At 44.3% G+C, this 20176-nt stretch overlaps 1 non-coding gene across 1 annotated transcript; it reads right to left on the bottom strand.

Moving 5' to 3' along the window:
• Positions 1–12126: 12126 nt before the first annotated feature.
• Positions 12127–12233, bottom strand: LOC114224336 (U6 spliceosomal RNA). The gene has a single exon (XR_003612353.1). It is a non-coding gene; the product is annotated as a U6 spliceosomal RNA (small nuclear RNA).
• Positions 12234–20176: the final 7943 nt, after the last annotated feature.

Here is a 20176-nt window from a genome sequence, read left to right as displayed (position 1 = left end):
GAGAGGAGTCCTAGGATTCACCTGTTTTTCTGTGGACCACACAGCCAGAAGAAAAGGATCAAGGAGAGAGAACTGATTTGAGAGCATATGGCCTAAAGCATAAGGTCTTTTTAAACTTGTTGCCAGAACCCAGAGTGTAAGTCTGGTCCACACAAAGTAGCTCTCCAAGCCTGGGGTGAGCACAGAGTGGGCAGAGCTCCTTGGACCTTTGCTGCCAGGCCCACACTTAATTCCCTTTAAAGCCTCTCTTGGTTTTGCCATTTCGGTTCTCTCCTTCTAAGCATGAGGTCTGACTTCTTTTGTCTTCTGTTCTTCAGCCCTGCAGAGGCAGCTCTGGCCCTGGGGACAGCTCTTTCTTCAGATGGCAAACTCATCTTCTCTCTAGCCGACCAGAGGGACAAGGTGTAATTCAACCCTTTCTCCATCAGACACTGCTGCCTGGGGGAGACAATGAAGAAAGTGATCTTGTTGCTCCCTGAATAGGACCATGAACCTGGCACCTGCTTTTGTTACCGGCTTCTTAAGTCACTGGAGACATTTTTGCTGTCTTCCTGGGTCAGCAGCTGCTTTGGAGTAACAGTAGCAGCTGACCTCAAAGAAAATGGATGTATTTATATGAGGAGAGTTACCTTTCATGTCCCTAAACCTTTTGTCTTTAGGGCTGGTCCAGAGAGTGAGCAGTTGGAAGTCAGCTGTGCCTTCAGTTGGGCCACCTATGACCCTCATCTTTCCTGAATCTGAGCAGACAGACTGATTCCTTTTTTTGTCCGGCTCTCTGTCCCGTTAGACTCTTGAGTTCTGTGTTCCCAGCACCTAGGTTGGTGCCTGGTGTGTGGCGAGTAGGCAACAAATGTATGTCAAATGAATGGCTGGACGAATCCCTTGAACTGGCCGTCCAGGTTTGGCATCCTTCACCCTGACGTGGGGGTGCCTTGGGAGAAGGACCTTTGTTTTTAGAAGAAAGATTGCATCGAAAGAATTATGGAACTTACTGATTCGTAGAGGGGTTTTGGAGGACTATATGAACTCCAAGGTAGGGCTTTTTCTCTCTTCATCAGCCTAGAAATTTCTCCTCAGTTGTAACTCTCTACCGGCAGACTTGTCCTCCTGTTTCAGGATTTATATCCTGAACCTGACTCAGGCCCTCACTCCGCCGAGGTCCTGGTGTCCCTGAGCCCACTCAAGGGCAGGGCAGCTATTCGTTTTTAACTGTCATCCTGTCACTAGAGAGCAGGCAGCCCTAACGACTCCGTCTCATGCACTGTCCTCTGCATTCCTGATCTTCCCGCTTTCAGTCAAGTTCCACTTCATTCCGAGGTGTCTGTGCGTTTGTCAGGGCTGTTGGAGACAGCGGGGCTTTTTTCCCCCTCTGTCAGCAGCTGGCCAGAGAGTGCCTATTAGACTGCCAGATTCTGAGCCTTTCACATTGTTCGTCTTTGTCTGGAACTTAGGGGAGCATCCCTCCTGCCACCTAAGGTTTCACCTCACTCTTTGCCATGTGGGACCTATGAGGATAAAAGATGAACAGCCACAAAGAGCATGTAGAGGTATTGGACTGTGGTGCTTTGAAATGCTCTGATTTTGAGGAAAGGTCCATGGGCTGCAAGAATACAGATGCTGCCCCCCACCCCCTATCCCCGCTTCCCAAAAGCCTTGAGTTGGAACCACCCCTCACTTCATAATGCCAAACATCCTTGTTTTTGTTTAATTTTTATCTGATAAAATCTTATTAAACCATTTCAGTGGTGAAACACACAGAGGAAATGACAAACTAGCATGTGTTGTCTTTTAAATGCACTTAGTTCAAGTGACTATTTTAAAAGTCAGTTTTTCCTGCTGTGAGATTCCTGTTGTCTGGGCTGCTTTGCTCATTCAGGTGGGAGGAGTCTCTGAATAGGATTTTATAGTGGCATTAAAGCAAGAGGACCCCGCTCTGCCCTGGCTAATTGATCATTCTTTTACATTCTTATATTCACATTGCACTATTTTAATTGCTTTCAGATCATGACACAGGACAGATCATAGAGATCAGTTTAGAGGTTATCTACCTGTGGTTCATTGACCCCTCTCCACTTGTAAACAACAGTTTGTATGTAGGTGAATATGTCCCTTTTTCTAGGGAGAGTAACCTTAGTTTTCATCAGCTTCTCATTAGAGTCTGTGACCTAAAAAGAAAAGAATAACTAACGTTTTATAGGAATTCAGGGCTCCTGCTCACGTAGCTAGTTGGTGGCAAAGTTGGATCTTGAGATAGACTCTGGAATCCAGGTATTTTGACTCTACAACCCAAATTCTTTGCACTGTCCTCTATTATCCATTCTCTTCCTGGAGAAATAAGTGGAATAATGCCAGGAAACAGACACACAGTCTGAACTGATGTTTAATGTTTGCCTTTCTCTGTCCACGGTCTTATTTCACAGATGAGGAATCCAAGGACCTGGTCTTTTGGACTCGGTGACCTCAAAGATACAGTGATTCTCACAGTAATACATCACAGAATCTGAATATTTGTTTGTTTTTTACTGTTTCCCATTGCCTAACTTATGCTCTGTAAACATTAAGGTCCCTTTTAACTGTTGAATCTTACCCATGAAATTGTTCTTTTGAGAAAAGGAAGCATATATTGTGTCCCCCTTGACTCCTAATAAATACTTAGATCTGCACAGAGTGGTTGGCTACCTTGTTGGTACTGTTGACTGACTGGTAGCATCGGAAGGCACAAAAGCTTGGGTTGGATACTTCTTTATTTAAAAATGTTTCCTCTCTATTATCTTAGCAGCTGTTAATATTATTTAGCCTGATCTTTTCAAGTGGGCACACTCTCTTTTTTCTGTTTTCATAGTGTTTTTCTTACACAGTTTCAAGTTTTTTTTTTTTTTTTTTTATTTGACAGAGAGAGACACAGTGAGAGAGGGAACACAAGCCGGGGGAGTGGGAGGGGGAGAAGCAGGCTTCCCGCGGAGCAAGGAGTCTGACGTGGAGCTCGATCCCAGGACCCTGGGATCATGACCTGAGCCGAAGGCAGACGCTTAACGACTGAGCCACCCAGGTGCCCCTCTTACACAGTTTCTTCACCTGCATCCAACCTGCATAATTGGGAGTTTTGTGGAACATTATATTTGACACACTGTGAGTTCTATCCCAGGTCACTGAATGGCAGCCTTCAGGACTGGGAGAGGGGTGTCTCTCTTGTGAGGGGTTCTTCTGTGGAGTCTGACTCTGTTGGTTGCCCATGGGTTTCTAGGATGCCCAGGCTTTTATGGTAGATTAGCCAGAATACTAGAGTATGACTTTTAGACAGATTGCTTAACCTATTTTCTCACAATGTAATTTAAAATTTACAGTTATTTTTATAAAGACATTTAAAGAAAAGTTTTTTAAAGATTTTATTTATTTATTTGATAGAGACAGAGTGAGAGAGGAAACACAAGCAGGGGGAGTGGGAGAGGGAGAAGCAGGCTTCCCGCTGAGCAAGGAGTCTGACGCGGGGCTCGATCCCAGGACCCTGGGATCATGACCTGAGCCGAAGGCAGACGCCCAAAGACTGAGCCACCCAGGCGCCCCATAAAGACATTTTAAAAGATGAGTATAATGATGCAGATGAACCACGTTTTAAAAAATTTATTTGAGAGAGAGAGTGTGGGCACATGTGTACAAGTTGGGGGAGGGGCAAGAGGAGAGAGAGAGAATCTCAAGCAGACTCTCCACTGAGCACGGAGCCCCATGTGGGGCTCGATCTCACGACCCAGAGATTATGACCTGAGCTGAAATCAAGAGCCACCCAGGAGCCCTGCAGATGAAGCACTTTGGATTTCTTACAATGAGATGCTATAGAAATTTTAGGGGTTTCCCCCCCTCTTATTATATAATCTATTTAGCTTATCCTACGAGCCTGTGATTATTGGGCTGGGGGGGCGGGTCATCTTTTTGAGGCTAATGGAGTAGAAGGAAATTTACAGTAGCTACTTACATCATTAAAGCAAACCAAAAACAAGTCAGCTGAGTGGAATAGTGCCCTGGAGTGGGGAGCATGAGGGGGGTGTCTGAACTGCATTTTCCCCTGAGTTATCTATGGAGAAGGTCCTGCCTCCCTGAATTGTGTGTTTAGCACTTAGGAAGTGGGCTTCACAGTTTCTGCTTCTGTCTCCCCGCCTTGGACTGTGTTGATCAGCAGTGTCTCGCCTGTGTGCGGCTCTGTAAACAGGACTGCTGTAAGTGGAGTGCAGCGTCGGTTGTTTATTTTGTAAAACCTGCCCCACTGCCATGTGATATTTGCCCAAGCGCTCCTGTATGGACATTCTTGTGGTGAGCGTGGCCCTTTAAAGGTTTCGTTCTCCAATGTTAGATGAGCCCCTAACTGGTGTCTTGAAAAGCATTAAAGCCTCTTTCCCTAGAGTTTAAACCAGAGGAGCGGTAATCCCAGTGGAGCCCACGCTGGAGCACAGAGAGAAGGTGGCAGATGAGGTGGCAGATGATAGGCAGGGGCCTGTTGTGGTCTCCTGCCTCATTTTTGCACAAAGGAGGGGCTGTCGCCTCCTGGGAAGGTATTTCCGCTCGTTGCAACAAATGAGGGAGCACAGAAGGCTGTAATGTAATAAGCCTTCTCTGGTGACGTCATTTGTAAATGTGGTCAAAGTCCAGTTCTTGGGGGCTCGGAGGCGCGGTGGTAGAGACCAGTCTGTTCGAACGCTCACACTTCTCAGCTGTCACTGTGCCATGCTGCCTACTTCTAGCCACTGAACCAACACAGCTGGGCAGGGGCATGAATGCCTACAAGTACCAGAAGTTCCTGGAGGGACTCAACAACCTTAGAGGTATGATGGGGCTTCTGGCTCCCTGCCCTTATCCCTGCTGAATTTGTGAACACTTACTGTGTTATGTGTTATGTGGGGTCTTTACTTTCCCTCAGTTGCTTAGGGGTTTGGAAAGCCCTCTTACTCTGAGCTGGCCATAGTTTTTGGTGTGTTTGGGCAATGACATAGAAGGGCTAGCATTATAAATGTGATAGTGGGTGAATAGGAGCGGATCCTCTCAGCCACTTCAACAGCAGTCTGTTCTCTTGCTTGAATGGGCAGTGGAGAAATGTCCCCTGCTCCCTTGAGTTGAGCAGAGCTCAGGGCACTCCCAGGGCGGTGTGGGTAGAGGGCTCTTGCCATCGGGCACTGCAGCCTCACCCAGATATAGCTGTTTCTTGGGCCAGGTATGCCTGTGTCTACAGTGAGTCAGAGAACCCCCCCCCCCCCGGAGAGAACAGGGAATAGGGAGTGGTTGGGGGAGGAAGAATGCAGGTTGACAGGCCGGAAGGCCATGTAAAGGGGTAAATCAGTGACTTTAAAGGAGGCAACTTTTTGATAGAATAATGTTTAAAGGGGATAGTGTCTGCTTTACATGGTTGACAAATTCTTCACTGACCACAGATGAAAAAAATTCAGGCCTCTTTGGCTCTTAAGGAGGAAGATAAATGAAATCTTTTTGCTGCGGCTTCTCTAATTAATTGGTGGTGTGATTTCCATCTGCTTAGGCACATCTCCCTCTTTCATCAGCAGTCTGGATTCTGGATCCAGAGGAACCATGGGGTGGGTGCAGGGAGAGTAGGGGAGGCAGAGAGAGGAACAGGGTAAGTGGGTTTCTTCAGGGAGGTGGGAGTAGAAGACTCCCATCCTGCCAGGGTCTGTCGGTATTTTCCTTTCTTCCATTTCTGTTGAAGAACTGTTTGTAAGAGAGCGTATACATGGAGAGCTTTGTATGCTATCAAGGGATATGCAACTGTAAAGTACTGTTCTACTGATTTCTACCTTCTCTTCCCTTTTGTCTCCCCCCCCCCCCCCCCGCGTAAATATTTTTTTTTCCAGGGGCTCTGCAAGTTCATCAGGCATCAGGCAGGTCTTAGCAAGAATGAGTCACGTTAACTATTGTTTCCCTGTCAAAGGAAGTTCTGAGAGGGCAGAAAGAGTCCGGACTTCTTCATCCAGACTCATGGGGAAGAGGTGTGAGATGCAGGACAGAACCAGTGGAGCTTCTCAGTGACTCTTCCAGTTCTTGGACCTTGTTGGGCCCTGGGTGAAGGCAGGTACAAGGATGTACCCTTGTGCCATAGAAGAGCCCCCTTGTCTTGCCCTATTTCCTGTCTTAGCGGGATCCTTCTATATTCCTGGGCATGATGCCCACTCAACAGCAGGAGCCCTTTCCCTCCTCTGTTTACAAAACTCATGGAAGGATTATCAAACTTAATAACTTGCATGTTCTTTCAGTAGAAGAAAAGGTTTGGAGTAGGACCCTAGGCCTCTCCTTGGACACTGAGCTCCTTAGTGTAGTTTTATTCCCTATTATCCTTGGCACTGGTCTTGTGATAAAAGGCCAGCGCTTCCTGAAGATGGGCAGGTGGTGGATGGAAACTACAGGATATTTACTTATCTAGAGAATTGGAGAGTATGATTTTTCTCTTTGGTTCCTCTTTGTGTCAAGGGTTTAGATGAGAAGTTAAACCACATGAGGATGGCCGTGGCCTAAGCGAATCAAGTTTAGCAGTGACCTAGGTAGATGCCTGAGGTTCTCAGGAGACCATACCACACATAACCCTGTCCTCCTCTGCTGCAGGTGCTTCAGGAACAAGGTGCAGATATGACTGGTAGGGACACTTCTTGTTTTCCTTTCACGAAACATGCATGGAGGATGGAGTCCTTTTTCACTCCCTAAATAGGGGTTGCTTTGGTCCCCAGTTTCCTCTTAACTCTCCTGACTTCCTCAGTGGGGCTAATGGTACAAGCAGGTCTTGATTTGATCCTTTTGGGGGTGTAGAGGTTAGAAATTGCACCCTAGCAAGGGTTATTTCTGCTTTTCAAAGAGGTTATATTAAAACCAGCTTGGCAATCATTTATTTTCTTAACCTACCTATAAAGTTTTTCACCCCCTCCCTCCTTTGCCTTGTCTTTTCTGGGAAGGAGTGAGTAACAGTGCTAGGAATCGACAAGTAACAGATGAGATACTCCTATCATGGGATGTGTCCTGTGTAGGGCTGAAATCAGAGAAGGGAAAAGACCACAGTTGTGGTGGCAGCTCACACTCTACTCTCCTCCCCCAGATCCTAGGCTTATTTTGGTTCTGCCTCTCCAAGATGAACTCAGAAGCACTTACTGCTGTGGGCATTAAACAAGAGGATATATATACAGTTGAGTGTCTGGAATGTTGGCAGAGTTCACCAGATGTTGGTTCTATCTCTTCTTTCCTCTGTCCCTCCTGGACACTTTGAATCATGGTGAGTCCTTGTGCCTGCTTTAGTCCAGGATGAGCTCGGTCAAGTCACGCTCTGGTTGGGGAGTTGTAGCCCTAGTCACCCATCCACATGGTTGGCTCCAGGGCTTACTTGATCTCCCCGTAGGACAGTTATGATGGTTGAGACGGGAAGACAATAGCACTAGTGATAATAGTAATAAAAGCAAGCATTTAGCAAATGCTAGTTATGGACGAGGCCCTGTTCTAAGCACTTTACATGTATTAATCCATGTAGCTCTTTAGATACTCCCATAGCATAGGTAGTTTATATTGGAAAACCCAAGGCGTGGCTGGTCTGAGAACATTGGTCCTGCTAAGGACTTCCTGGGAGTATAGCAGCCAAGATGGCTATGTTGTGCTGCTGTCCGATGCTAGGGACCCTGTGCTATGTGGGCGAACACCCACAACTGCTCAAGTGTATATGTAACAGACACTGGGGCACCTTATTCCCTGCGGGAGAGCAGAGTACGGTGCTTTGAGGTGAGGGCAATAGATCTTTTTTTTTGTCTTTTTCCCCTACACTAACCTCCTTGAGCTGTGTCCTGTTTTCTAATCCTACCTTCATTTATATACACTGTGTAATAGTCTTTATAGCATAAAATGTATAAGATACAGCAGTTTGTCTTGTTCATTCACCCAGAGAAACCATCTGATTTAACCTTCCTTCTTTGCCAGAACTTGAATCTTTTTCAGGTGGGAGAGTTGCCTGGAAAGAGGGCACGTAGTTGTTTTGGTTTGGTTTTTATAGTCATTTCTGGAATGTCATCATAGGTCTTAGACAATTTCTTCCCCAACCCTGGGCGGCCAGGCAGACAGTTAGATACAAACCACTGCCTTTGTCAAACTGTCCTGTGGGCCAGGTGTCACACACTGTGCCCCCTGATTATGGTGAATAACTACTTCCCTTTTCCTTTTCACCTGTATCTTTGTGTATTCCAGAGGGGCTGATACAAAGAGGTCCTCGGCTCCCCTTTTTGTTTAGTTACTTACTTTGCTTTTCTTGACATGGTTCAGCTTACAGCCATTCTTCCATCTAGTGTTGAAGGGAGGCCAGTGGGAGAACAGAGACATTGTGGAAGTCTTTTGAAGTTCTGGTCCCCAATTTCCTGTGAATCTTTGGTACTCTGACACCAGTATTGGGGTGCAATGTATCCCATTACTGCTGCGGCTTCTGGGCTTTAATGTCTACTTCTCAGGCCTACCAAAAAACATAGTCATTGAGTGATTTCTGCCCAGATGGACCTCTCCTGTGGGTATGACAGGTTCAACTGTTGGCCTAAGTCCTGCTCTTTGGCAGAGTCCAGGCCTGTGCTGTGGGTTGGTAATTGGGGATTACTTAGGGAGGCAGAGAGGTAGTTGCAGTTGAATGATGAGAAAGTGGTTCTCTAGTCTTTCCTGAAAAAAAAATTGTGATATGTCTGTGAGGTAATGACTGATTTTTAAAAACCAGTATACTCCAGCATACCCACACACTTTCACCCTTCTCTTCCTTTGCCTAGACTGTCCTGTTGCCTTTGCCTGGAATACCATTGTCCTCCCTCTCTCCCTTTCTTTTTTTAAGATTTTATTTATTTATTTGAGAGAGAGAGAGAATGAACAGGGGAGAGGGACAAGCGGACTCCACCCAGACTGAGCATGGAGCCTGGGCTCCATCCCAGGATCCCAAGATCATGACCTGAGCTGAAACCAACAGTTAGATGCTTAACCGACTGAGCCACCCAGGTGCCCTGTCCTCTTTATATACCAAACTTGCACTCACCTTTCAGTGCCTAGCCCAACCTCATTTCCCCCCATAGTTTCCTTCTTTTCCTTTCCTTGCTCTCTCTCTCTCGTTTTCTTCTTCCTTTGCATTTTGAGTAGAATTCTCTTTTCCCCATCTGTGCTGCCATAGCACTTTAAACGTACTTGTTTTAGAGCATGTTATAGTTACCGTTATTAACTATAGTTATTAAACATGTTATAGTTATGTTTTACTTATAGTTCTTAAGCATTTGATTTTCCTCCTAGTCTTTACTTCTTGGGTAAGTTTCCTGTAACTTCTATAAGCCTCAGTATTCTCACCTGTAAAATGAGGATGATAATAAAATTTACCTCACAAAATGTTGTGAGGATTAAATGCAATAGTAAGTGTAACATCTGGCACAGAGTTAGAGCCCAGGAGATGTTGCCAAAGGTGGGAACTGACTCCTTTTTACTTGCATCTTCATTGCCCGCCCAGCATGTGTTAAGCATAAAAAGACATTTGAAGAATTGAACTTAAACTCCTTTATCCAAATGTCCTTCAGTAGTTACCATTGGGGGGTAAAAAAAAGCCACTCTGACATCAGTGCCTGTGCTGTATACATTTATAAAAACACTTTTTGTGGTTTCTTTCTTCACCGCCAGATTTATGACTCCCGTAAGAAACTACAGTCATTTTATAGTCCTACTTAATTTTTGGTCAGAAAATGATACTAAGGCTCAGGCTGTTCTGAAACATTAAATCCAATCTCAAAGAATGAAAACGGATTGCTCTTGAAAACATTGGAAAGATGGTGTTCCTAGTCCATAGGCGGTCCCAGATGAGGAGTTCCTGGTATGTTTTGGGCAGCAGCAACGCTGAACAAGTGAGCACGGTGACTGCCGACGAGCTGCACAGTTAGACTTAGTTCTGAGGTGTGTGTCAAGTCATCTTTCCCATTATCTGATAGCTTTACTTTGGACATCCACTTTGTTGGCCGGCCTGGAAGACTGTCCCTTAGTGCCGTGTCTGGGCAAGCAGGAGCAGTCCTCACACCGTGACATGTACCCTTCAGAGACTGGCCTTTCTGGGAGAAGTTTTTTTTTTCTCTCTTCAATGTGGCTAATAAAGAATCTTGGGGAAAAAAAAACTTAGATTTTTTTTCCTCTGCCATTAAATAGAGGCACAATTTTAGCCATATAGAAAGCATAGAAAAATAAAAACCCCAAATCATGAAAACAATGCACAGGTTACTATGTTCATACTTGTGTTTCCATTTAATCTTTTTGTGTCCATATATACATAACATTGTTTTTATATATTTGCTATTATTGTAATGTAGTTCTCTATCTTTCTGTTTATTATTTTTGTGAGCATTTTTTATGCCCTTACCTATTTGTCTACAGCATTTCTTTTTCTTACTTTCTTTTTTTTCCGTGCAAAATTGTGGTTTTATTAAAGCATGGGACAGGACCTGTGGGCAGAAAGAGCTGCTGCCTGTCTACATTTAACAGCTAAATGGAATTTCTGCAAATAGAAGGATCATTTATTTAACATTTCTCAGTTGTGGGGCATGTACATTTCTAATTTTTTTCTGCTATGATATGATAACATACTCATAAATAAAATTTTCTGTGCATTTCTGATGATCTTTTTAGGATACAGCTCTAGAATGGAATTACTCATCTTAATACATATATTCAAAGCTCTGGGTGTTGGCTTTTAACTTTATTGCACTTTTAAAAGCTATGGAAGTTACCTGTAACACTTTGAATACCCCTCTGATAGCTCTTGGCCCCTTGCTGTGCAGAGGGATAGCTCTGTCTTCAGGCTTAGTGGCCAGCTGGTTCAGATACTTTACTCTGCAGTTAATTTCATCATGGGACAGGTGCCAAGTATCTCTTTCACTTAGTCAGCAGCCCCCACATATCATCATCTCATCACTGCACTGTTTTATTCTGAAACTTTTCTCCTAGCAACTCCAGGCATTTAAATGGCTTCATTGATCCTCCCAACCCTAGTACCTTTCCCACTTGTACTAAGAGATCCATCAGTGTTGATCAGGAAACTGCAGTACCAAGAATGACCTAATCATTGCTGTATAGAGATTCTGCATTGGAACCCCAGACTGGTCCGAGGTTGAGATTCTCTTTTTCTTTTCTTGCTGTTACTGAGCTAGAACCTAGCTGGTAGATCAGGCTAGCTTAACCTGATATGATTGGTTGACAAACTACTATGTCATCACCCTTGTTTGTGGTAGGTGACTGCCTCTGGAAAAAAATGGACCTGGTGCTGTGTTTTAAATTGACATATTGCAGTCAAGTGCAAATTGGCTTCTGTTACTTGAGACTGACAGCCTTAGGGTAGAATTATAGACTTGAGTACAGTCTTGTTTCTGACTTGGAGTTGACATCCTGCAGCAGACACTGTGGGTTTTCTAGCTGATGTTACACTGGTGTGTTTGGAAATTAGCTTGGGGACTGACAGAAGGAAGGCACACGTGTGCAACTTTGTGTGCAGGGGGTGGAGGTCAATAGAAATGCCTGTCTTTATGGCAGCCAGGATAGTGGAAAATGGCTTGAGTCACCCACATGATTGCATCTTTCACAGTGAGAATTGTCTACCCCTCCCATTCCCAGGGCCCTTAAGCAAACCTATCACAATGGGGTGATTCTCTCCAGTGCAAGGAATCTGGGAATCTGCATGTTTCTGGGGTGAGGCCTGTCAACATCTTTTACAGCACTAGGAACCTATTTAGACCTTCAGTAAGTCCTGTAGTTTTTAGATGCATGACAGTTTTGTACTGTTAAAATTTATCCCCTCAGTTGTGTGCTTGTGTGTGTATTTAGCTCTTTTTAAATATATATATATATACATATATATATATATATATTTTTTTTTTAAGTAATCTCTGTACCCAGTTTGGGACTCGAACTCACAACCTCGAGATCAAGAGTTGTGTGCTTCACTGACTGAGCCAGCCAGGTGCCTCCGATATTTAGCTTTTAAAAATATTTTTTTTTCTTTTTATGAGTATAGTTGACACACAATGTTACATTAGTTTCAGGTGTACAACTTGGTGATTTGACAAGTTTATACATTATGCTATGTTCACCCCAAGTATAGTTACCTTCAAAAATACGGAACACTTCATGAATTTGAGCGTCCTCCTTATGCAGGGGCCATGCTAATCTTCTCTGTATTGTTCTGATTTTAGTATATGTGCTGCCTAAGTGAGCACCTTAACTGTATATTTTTTAGGCTTACTGCATGTCACTGGGCTGGAGAGGGTTATCAATCCAAGTTCACATTGGGGTTGACTTCTATTGCCCCTGGTTTGAAATGCATGGAGAATATGGGGTTCCATGGCATAGTGATTAGTACTCTGGACTTTCAAATGTGTGGGATGGTTCTGTGTTTTTTATTACAATAGGAGATGAGTGTTATACTATGCCTCTGTCTCAGAGTGAGCCTATGTGCTAACAAAGTATAAATTATTATTTCTCCCCCACCCTTGGTCTTGTGTTGTTGTTGTTGTTTTAACATTTTTATTTATTTGTCAGAGAGCGAGAGAGCACAAACGGGGAGCAGCAGTGGGACGGGGAGAAGCAGACTCCCCGCTGAGCGAGGAGCTCAATGTGGGACTCAATCTCAGGATTCCGGGACCATGACCCGAGCCGAAGGCAGACGCTTAACTGACTGAACCACCGAGGCGTCCCTGGTTTTGTGTTTTTTTTAATTAGATTATCAGTGTTGAAAGGGTAAGGCTTTTGTCTGCACCGTTCTGCCTCAGTTTCTTTTGGCTCTTTTCCTGGAGAAACGCCAGGCTAGTCGCCCTAATCATATATATTATTCATTACAACAACTGTGGGGATGGTCCTTCTGAATGAATACCAGTTGCTGCACAGCATCTTTTGCTCATTGTGGAGTGGTGGGAACTTTTTAGACTTCCTGGTTTGATATATCTTGAAATCCTTTGATTTGGAAGACCATTTTTTACAATTTGTTATCAACTAACTGGTTTACTCCCTGATAATGTTCCATGCTTCTTGTCTCTTCTCTGGAAGTCCCCATATTTTTCAACCCTTCCTTCCTTCCTCCTTTCCCTTCGCTTCTCTTCCCTTCCCTTCCCTTCTGTTTTTTTTTGTTTTGTTTGGAATATTTTATTTTTTAAGTAATCTCTGCATCCAACTTGGGGCTTGAACTCACAACCCCAAGATGAAGAGTCGCACGCTCCACCGACTGAACCAGCCACATGTCTCTCCCACTTCCTTGCTTTCATTGAGAACCTTCTGTACAAGCCATTGAGGGATTGTCAGTCCTATGCACAGTCTAGGGGGGGATATAATTATCTATCTGCATATCAGGTGCTATTTATAGGGATATGAACAAAGTGCTGTGAGAGCAGAGGTGGAGGGATTACTAGGGGCAGCATGGCAGGTAATGGGGAAGACTTGACAGCAGAAATGGTACTGGGGCTGAATCTTTAAGTTGGGTAGCAGTTTGCCAGTTAAGGGAGAAAAGGTATTTTGGAAAGACAACAGGTGTGCAAAGGAATAGACTCATGGAAGTCTCCGTTTCCTCTGGGGAAGAATGAGAGGTGTTACTAAGTAGGAAGCTGAGGAGAATGGGCAGTTGTTTAAGGTGAGAGATGAGGCTGGAATGGAAGTTGAGTCTGTGTTCATAAAGGGCTAAGGAATAACGTAGGCAGAAGAAGGCACTAGATATTTTCGAGGCAGAGAAATGATATAAACAATCTGGGGCTTTTTGAGAGAAGTCTGACTCTGGCATCCGTGTAACAGGTCATTTACAGGGAGGTCGGGCTGCAGCTGATTTTAGTTAGTCCAGGAAGAGAGAAGAGAGCAGGCACACGAAATCCTTCTCAAAGTGAGTTTGGTTTTGGAAACAAACTTCGGATATTGCACTATAGTTGGAGTGGAGATCCACTTCTCCCGCTGCTCAAGTCAAACCTGACCCTGTGTTGTGCAAGGGTTTGTGTTTGGGTGGGTATTTCCTGGGACTGGTCAGGCCATGCACTGCAGCATGAGGCCCGTGGAGTGGCCGGGAGACCAGCAGCCCCAGTGCCTGTTAGTGATAAGATGGAGAGAAGAAGCCCATTTAGCTCTAGGTTGGGCCTCTGTTTCTTTGAAATTCTCTGGGTGGCAGTACCTGGCCCGTCTTTACACGAGTCCTTACAGACAGACTTGGAGTGTGGACCTCCTTTGGTGTTGGAGTGTTGGCATTTGACACTGTTGATGACTTCACTGCCTATTTAAAAGGTTCTCTTCTGTTAGCTTCCGTGAGGGCATTTCTTTGTTTTCCTTTACCTGATTGTTGTTTGTGTGCCTTTTGCTGGGTCTTTTCTTTGTTCTGACTCTACCCCTGGCAGTTTCCTAAAGGGTGAGGCAATGTGGTGAAGTTGGAGGAACACAGGCTTTGGATCCAGGCAGGTTTGGGTTAAAATCCAAGTTTCTACATTTACCGGCTGAGTGACTTGGGGCAGGTTACTCACTTTCTCTGAGCTTCCATTTTCTCATCTGTAAAATGGAGATAATAATATCTCCAACATAAAATTAATGAGGCTGAGGTGGATTGGCAGAGGTAAAACTCCTAACGCAGCACAGGCACATAAACCCACGATACAGACATAGCTGGCGTTATTACACTGCTCCTGACCTTTTCTTTTCCCCCTTTAGCCAGTTCTTTTGACATCTGCTTTTCTTAAAAATTGCAAACTCCCACATCTGTCTTCTACCCCTTAAAAATCTCTCGGTGTTTTCAGGTGTTATTATTTTTTATTGTGATAAAAAACATAAAATACCAAATCTATCCTCTTAGCAAATTTTTACATGTACAGCAGAGTATTGTTAACCGTGTGCACATTTGTTGTACAGCAGAGCCCTAGAACTTTGTCATCTTGTGTGACTGAAACTGTATACCAGTTGAACAGCACCTACCTGTCCCCCTCCTCCCCGACCCCTGCACTGGCAACCATCACTTTCCTTTCTGCTTCCATGAGTTTAATTGCTCTCCATACCTCATATAGGTGGAATCATGCAGTATTTGCTCTTCTGTGTCTGGCTTACTTCACTTTGCCTAATGTCCTCAAGGTTCATCTATGTTGTAGCATGTGACAGGATTTCCTTCTTTTTTTTTTTTTTTTAAGGCTGAATAATATTCCATTGTATGTATAAAAAAAAATCTCAATTTTTGGTCGACTTTTCAGCTGCCTGCAGGACATCTATACTTGTATATTGCCTTGAACTCAGTATTTTCAAAACCAAGCCTAGACTTGGCTTTCCTCCTCGATTCCCCATTTTTGACAGTTGTACTCACATTCTTCAGTCTCCTAGATCAGAAACCCAGGAGACATCTCTGGCTTCTCATTCTGCATCAATCCCCATTTTTAGTCTGTCATTGGGTCCTTTTGTTTCTTCAGAATTTCTTTTAAATTTGCCCTTTCCTCTCCGCTCCCTTTGCCATGACTCTGGTCCAGTCACTCATCTCCTCATGCCTGAACCACTGCAACCGCCTTATATTTTGTTTCCTGTGCTTCCTATTACCAAAAGTAGTACAGACCTTTTACTTATTTTTTTAAATATTTTTTATAAGTTTGTTTATTTTAAGTAATCTCTACACCCAGCACAGAGCTCAAACCCATGACCCCATGATCAAGAGTCGCACACCCCTCTGACTGAGCCAGTCAGGCACCCCATGACAGACTTGTGTTCTGACCCCCCACCGATCTCCCAGCTCTTCTAGGCTCATCTCACATAACTTCCTAGAACACAATTCCAGCTGCAGACAGACCCATCTCCTCATGGTACCTTGAAGTGCCTCATTCACTCTCTCCTGCACTGTGTGTTGGCAGTTCTTTGCCCGGAACACCCTTGTTCTTTATACTTGACTGAAACCTATCCATCCCTTACAGCCTCACTTTAGGCCTTTTTTCTCCATGAAGACTTCTTGGATGATCATTGTTCATGCTGATGTATCACTTTCCTACACAATAGTTTTGTCTTCCTGTTGAAATTACGCTTTTTGGGGGACCGTTCTGTAGACGTTCTATCTCTATAACTCTCATGGTACTTAGCTCAAACCTAGCCAGGTTGAAGTGCTCATTGCTGAGTGCTTACAAGGTGTGGTGACCAAAGTGAGTCATTCTTTTATTTGATGAATAAATGTGAGCATCCACTGTGTGTGCTGTGCTGGGCACTGGGACCTGGCGATAAACCCCGGTGAGGAGACTGGTTATCTTATACACAAGCACACAAAATATTGGTTGGTAGAGTGAATTTGAGGAAACCAGGTCAGACTCTAAGTGAGGACAAATGACGAGAAGAGGGAGACTTTAAAAAATAGGCATAAATGAAACAATAATTGAGTATCCCCTGATGTTCATTTATTCTGGGTTTTAGGGATATACCAGAGAACGGGGCCAAGTATCTTCCCTTTTAAAGAGCTTATGTTCTAACATTTAAAGGCATTTTAAAAATGAACACTTACTCTTGAGCGAAGCCCATCTGTAGAAGGTCAGCAGTGAAGGAGTTAATCTGCTTGTAGGGCTCTAGGCTTGGTTGAAACAGATGGTTTCTGTGCCCTAGGGAGTATTTTAAGGGGGATTAGAGGACAGGGCCGAGGAGGGCATGAGACCTCTCTCCCTCACCCCGCAGCACACACACATGCTGTTCTGGCGCCTGGTGAGCAATGTAACTTGTCCCCCACTTGGTCGGCACTTATTTGCAGGCTTGCAAGTGTGGCTTTAGGACTGGCTGTATGCTTCTGGCCTTCTTTTCCTTTCTTGATTATTTATTGTCCAACATCAATGAAGTCCCATTTTAATTTAACAGATATTGGGACTTGTCTGTATTCCTCTGGTTCATGTCTACTTTTACATAATTGTAATCCTGGCCTATATATGTGTTGTTTTTTTTTCCCCCACAACCCAAATTGTTTGTTTTTTTTTTTTTTTGAGGTAAAATACACATAAAGTTTACCATTGTAACTGTTTTAAAGATTTTTTAAAAAAAATTTATTCATTTGAGGGGCGCCTGGGTGGCTCAGTCATTAAGCGTCTCCCTTCGGCTCAGGTGGTGGTCCCAGGGTCCTGGGATTGAGCCCCACATTGGGCTCCCTGCTCCATGGGAAGCCTGCTTCTCCCTCTCCCACTCCCCCTGCTTATGTTCCCTCTCTCGCTGTCTCTTTCTGTCAAATAAATAAAATCTTTTTAAAAAAAAATGTATTCATTTGAAAGAGACAGAGAGAGAGCAAGAGCAGGAGCTGGGGGGTAGGGATCAGAGGCAGAGGGAGAAGCAGACTCCCCGCTGAGCAGAGAGCCCAATGTGGGGCTCGATTCCAGGACCCTGGGATCATGACCTGAGCCGAAGGCAGACGTCTAACTGACTGAGCCACCCGGGTGCCCCTCATTTTAACTGTTTTTAAAGTGTACAGTTCAGGGGCATCTGGGTGGCTCAGTTGGTTAAACATCTGACTGTTGATCTCAGCTCAGGCCTCCATCTCACGATCGTGGGTTCGAGCCCCAAGGTGAGCTTCACACTGGGCGTGGAGCCTACTAAAGAAAGAAAGAAAGAAAGAGTACAGTTCATGGACATTACGTCTGCAGTGTTGTGCAACAATCATGACTGTCTAGCTCGTCTAGCTCCAGGACCTTTTCATGACTCTAAGTGGAAACCCTGTACCCATTAAGCAGTCACTCTCCACCCCCACCCCTCCCTCAGCCCCTGGCAACCATTAATCTGCTTTCTGACTTGCCGGTTCTGGATCTTTCATATAAATGGAATCCTATAATGTGGCCTTTTGTGTCTGGCTTTTTTCACTTAACATATACATATATGTTTGCATGCCTTTTTCATATAACATTGTAAAGATTTTTTTTTAAGTGTTTCCCTATAGTCATTGTAAGTTAAGTTATAATGTTGATAATGGCTTCATTTAGCCATTTTCTTAATTGTTGAATGCTTGGATTGTCTCCAGGTTGTTGCTGTCTAAAAACTGCTGCAAGGGACATCTCCCTGACTGTGCCCTGCCAGCTTTCAGAGGACTCTATGTTGCACACCAGCTGCAGAGGAACCATTGGCCTTGATTAGGGTAGTGTGGCCTGTTAGCGAACTCTGGGAGAACAGTCAAGTAATGAACTTTATATTGAAGGGATCATTATACTTTGCAACAGAAGAGCTTGATCACTGGGGAATGGCAGGGAAAAGATTTTTTTTTTCTTCTTACTGTCTAGAATTCTCTGAAACTGCCTCCACCCTCTTGGGTGTAGGAAGGAACTGATTATAGCAGTTGAAGATGAAATGTTTTATTCATTTATTCATTCAACAAGAATTTGTGTGCCTACTATATGCCAGACGTTTGAAACTTGCCAGTGGGTTGAGCTTGGCTGAGCAAGGTCTTTTACTCCACCTGCCTTTGATACTGCATGGGAACAAGATGAGGAGCTGCTTCCTGGGTAATCAAGAGGATTCAGAGTCCTAAACCACATGGGACCTTATGGTTTAACACCTCATGGTTTAACACTTCAAGGTTTGGTACCATTATAGATAGCAATCACAGCTATCTTAATTTGGGCTGTTCACTCCAGGGGATTTCAAAGCCAGGCTGAGACTCCTCATACTCGGCTACTCTTGTTTCCCACTGTGATAGAGACCTGGCTGCTAGGAGTTATGCCTCTGGGCCCATGTCCTCATAGTGGTTTTGCTCATAATATCATGGGTAAGGTAGAAGGGGAGGGTGCTGTTGACTGGGTATAAAGGCTTTAGGTACTTTATTATCATAATGCTACTGTGCTCATGCTCTGGGTGGGAGCTGGAGTATCACAGACTCAGAATTTAGCTCAGATATATCTGGGGTCAATGCTGCCAGGGCCTTCCTGTCTTCTGGCAGACTGTCTCCCTTCCTTTTTTTCCTTATTGACCTATTTTTAAAAATAGTCTTAATTTCTCTCTCCCTTGCTGGGCAAATAATGACCACTTAAGGCCATTCAGGGCCACACTATGCCTCTAAAACCCAGTGCTGAGTGGGGAAAACACTTGAGACAATTGCCAGATCTTCACAGTTTACTTAGGAAAGTGCTAAAACTCTGCTATGTTGATTTGGGGTGTGAAGCAAGGGGCTAGTGAGAGCACCCGGAGTTAGGCCTCATCTCTGCCTGCATCCACTACCGCCTGTTGGTTTTCTTACACTGTCAGAATTTGATCTGTTATGTGTCTGCATCTTCAGATGTATTTTTCTGCCTAGTGTACTTGAAAACCTGGCGAGCACTCCCCTCTCAGGAAGGGGGTAGGGGAGAAAGGGCTTAGACCATCAGGAGTAGTAGAGCCTCTGCTCGCTCTCTCTCTCCCTAGACCCTGGAGTTAACTGAATCGGCCCTGAGTGACTGAGGGGCCATGTGTTTGTGTTTCAGTGGGCTGGCTTTACTGACTGAGACACAAAAGCCCAAAGCACAAGCCATTCCCACAAGCCTAACATTTTCATATTTCTTTCTCTGCCAAAGAATCTTTGGTTAGGGTTAAGAATAACTAGTCTGTCTGTGGAAATACCAAGGCCTTTTGTTTGCCAGAAGAAAAGGGCTTTTGATTAAGGCCTTCTTCTCATTTTTTTCTTTTCCTTAAGCTGCTGTGGGAAGACTTCAGAGCCTGTGAAGGTACTGTGTTTGAGGGGGGTAGGGGAAGGAGAGGTAGCTAAAGAGAACCAGGAGAGACTTAATCAGGTTTTACTACCCATTTTGCAGAGATGGAAGAAAGGAAGCAACAAAATTTGTCCAGTTTTTGGTGATTGCTTTTGCTAGACTTTCTTCCTTCCTCTCTTTTCTGAAATGCATCCAAAATAGTAGTTCCCCAAGGACCTACACTGCTGATGACCTTGAATCCCACGCTGTCACTTAGTGTGACTACAGGCAAGTTGCTTAACCTTCCTCTTTAAGCCAGAATTTCTCAGCTATAACATGAGGATTATAATGGTGCCATTTTCATAGAGTGGCAATAGGAATCGAGCGAGGTAATTACGTAAAAAGGACTTAGAACAGTGCCTGGCACAAAGTAAGTGTTTAGGAAATACTGGTATTTACTTCTGCTGTCTGTCTACTACAAATGCTGAGTGTAGCTTTATGTTCCTGATTTCAAGTGTTGCTTTCTACGACTGTCAGGCCTTTGTCTTTTTAGA

This window comes from Eumetopias jubatus, unplaced genomic scaffold, assembly GCF_037043125.1.
Source record: "Eumetopias jubatus isolate StellerSeaLion01/CBP00866 unplaced genomic scaffold, mEumJub1_p1.0 scaffold_4, whole genome shotgun sequence".
Taxonomy (NCBI): Eukaryota; Metazoa; Chordata; class Mammalia; order Carnivora; family Otariidae; genus Eumetopias; species Eumetopias jubatus.
Note: the sequence above shows the minus strand (reverse complement) of the source record. Positions and strands in the feature narration are given on the sequence as shown.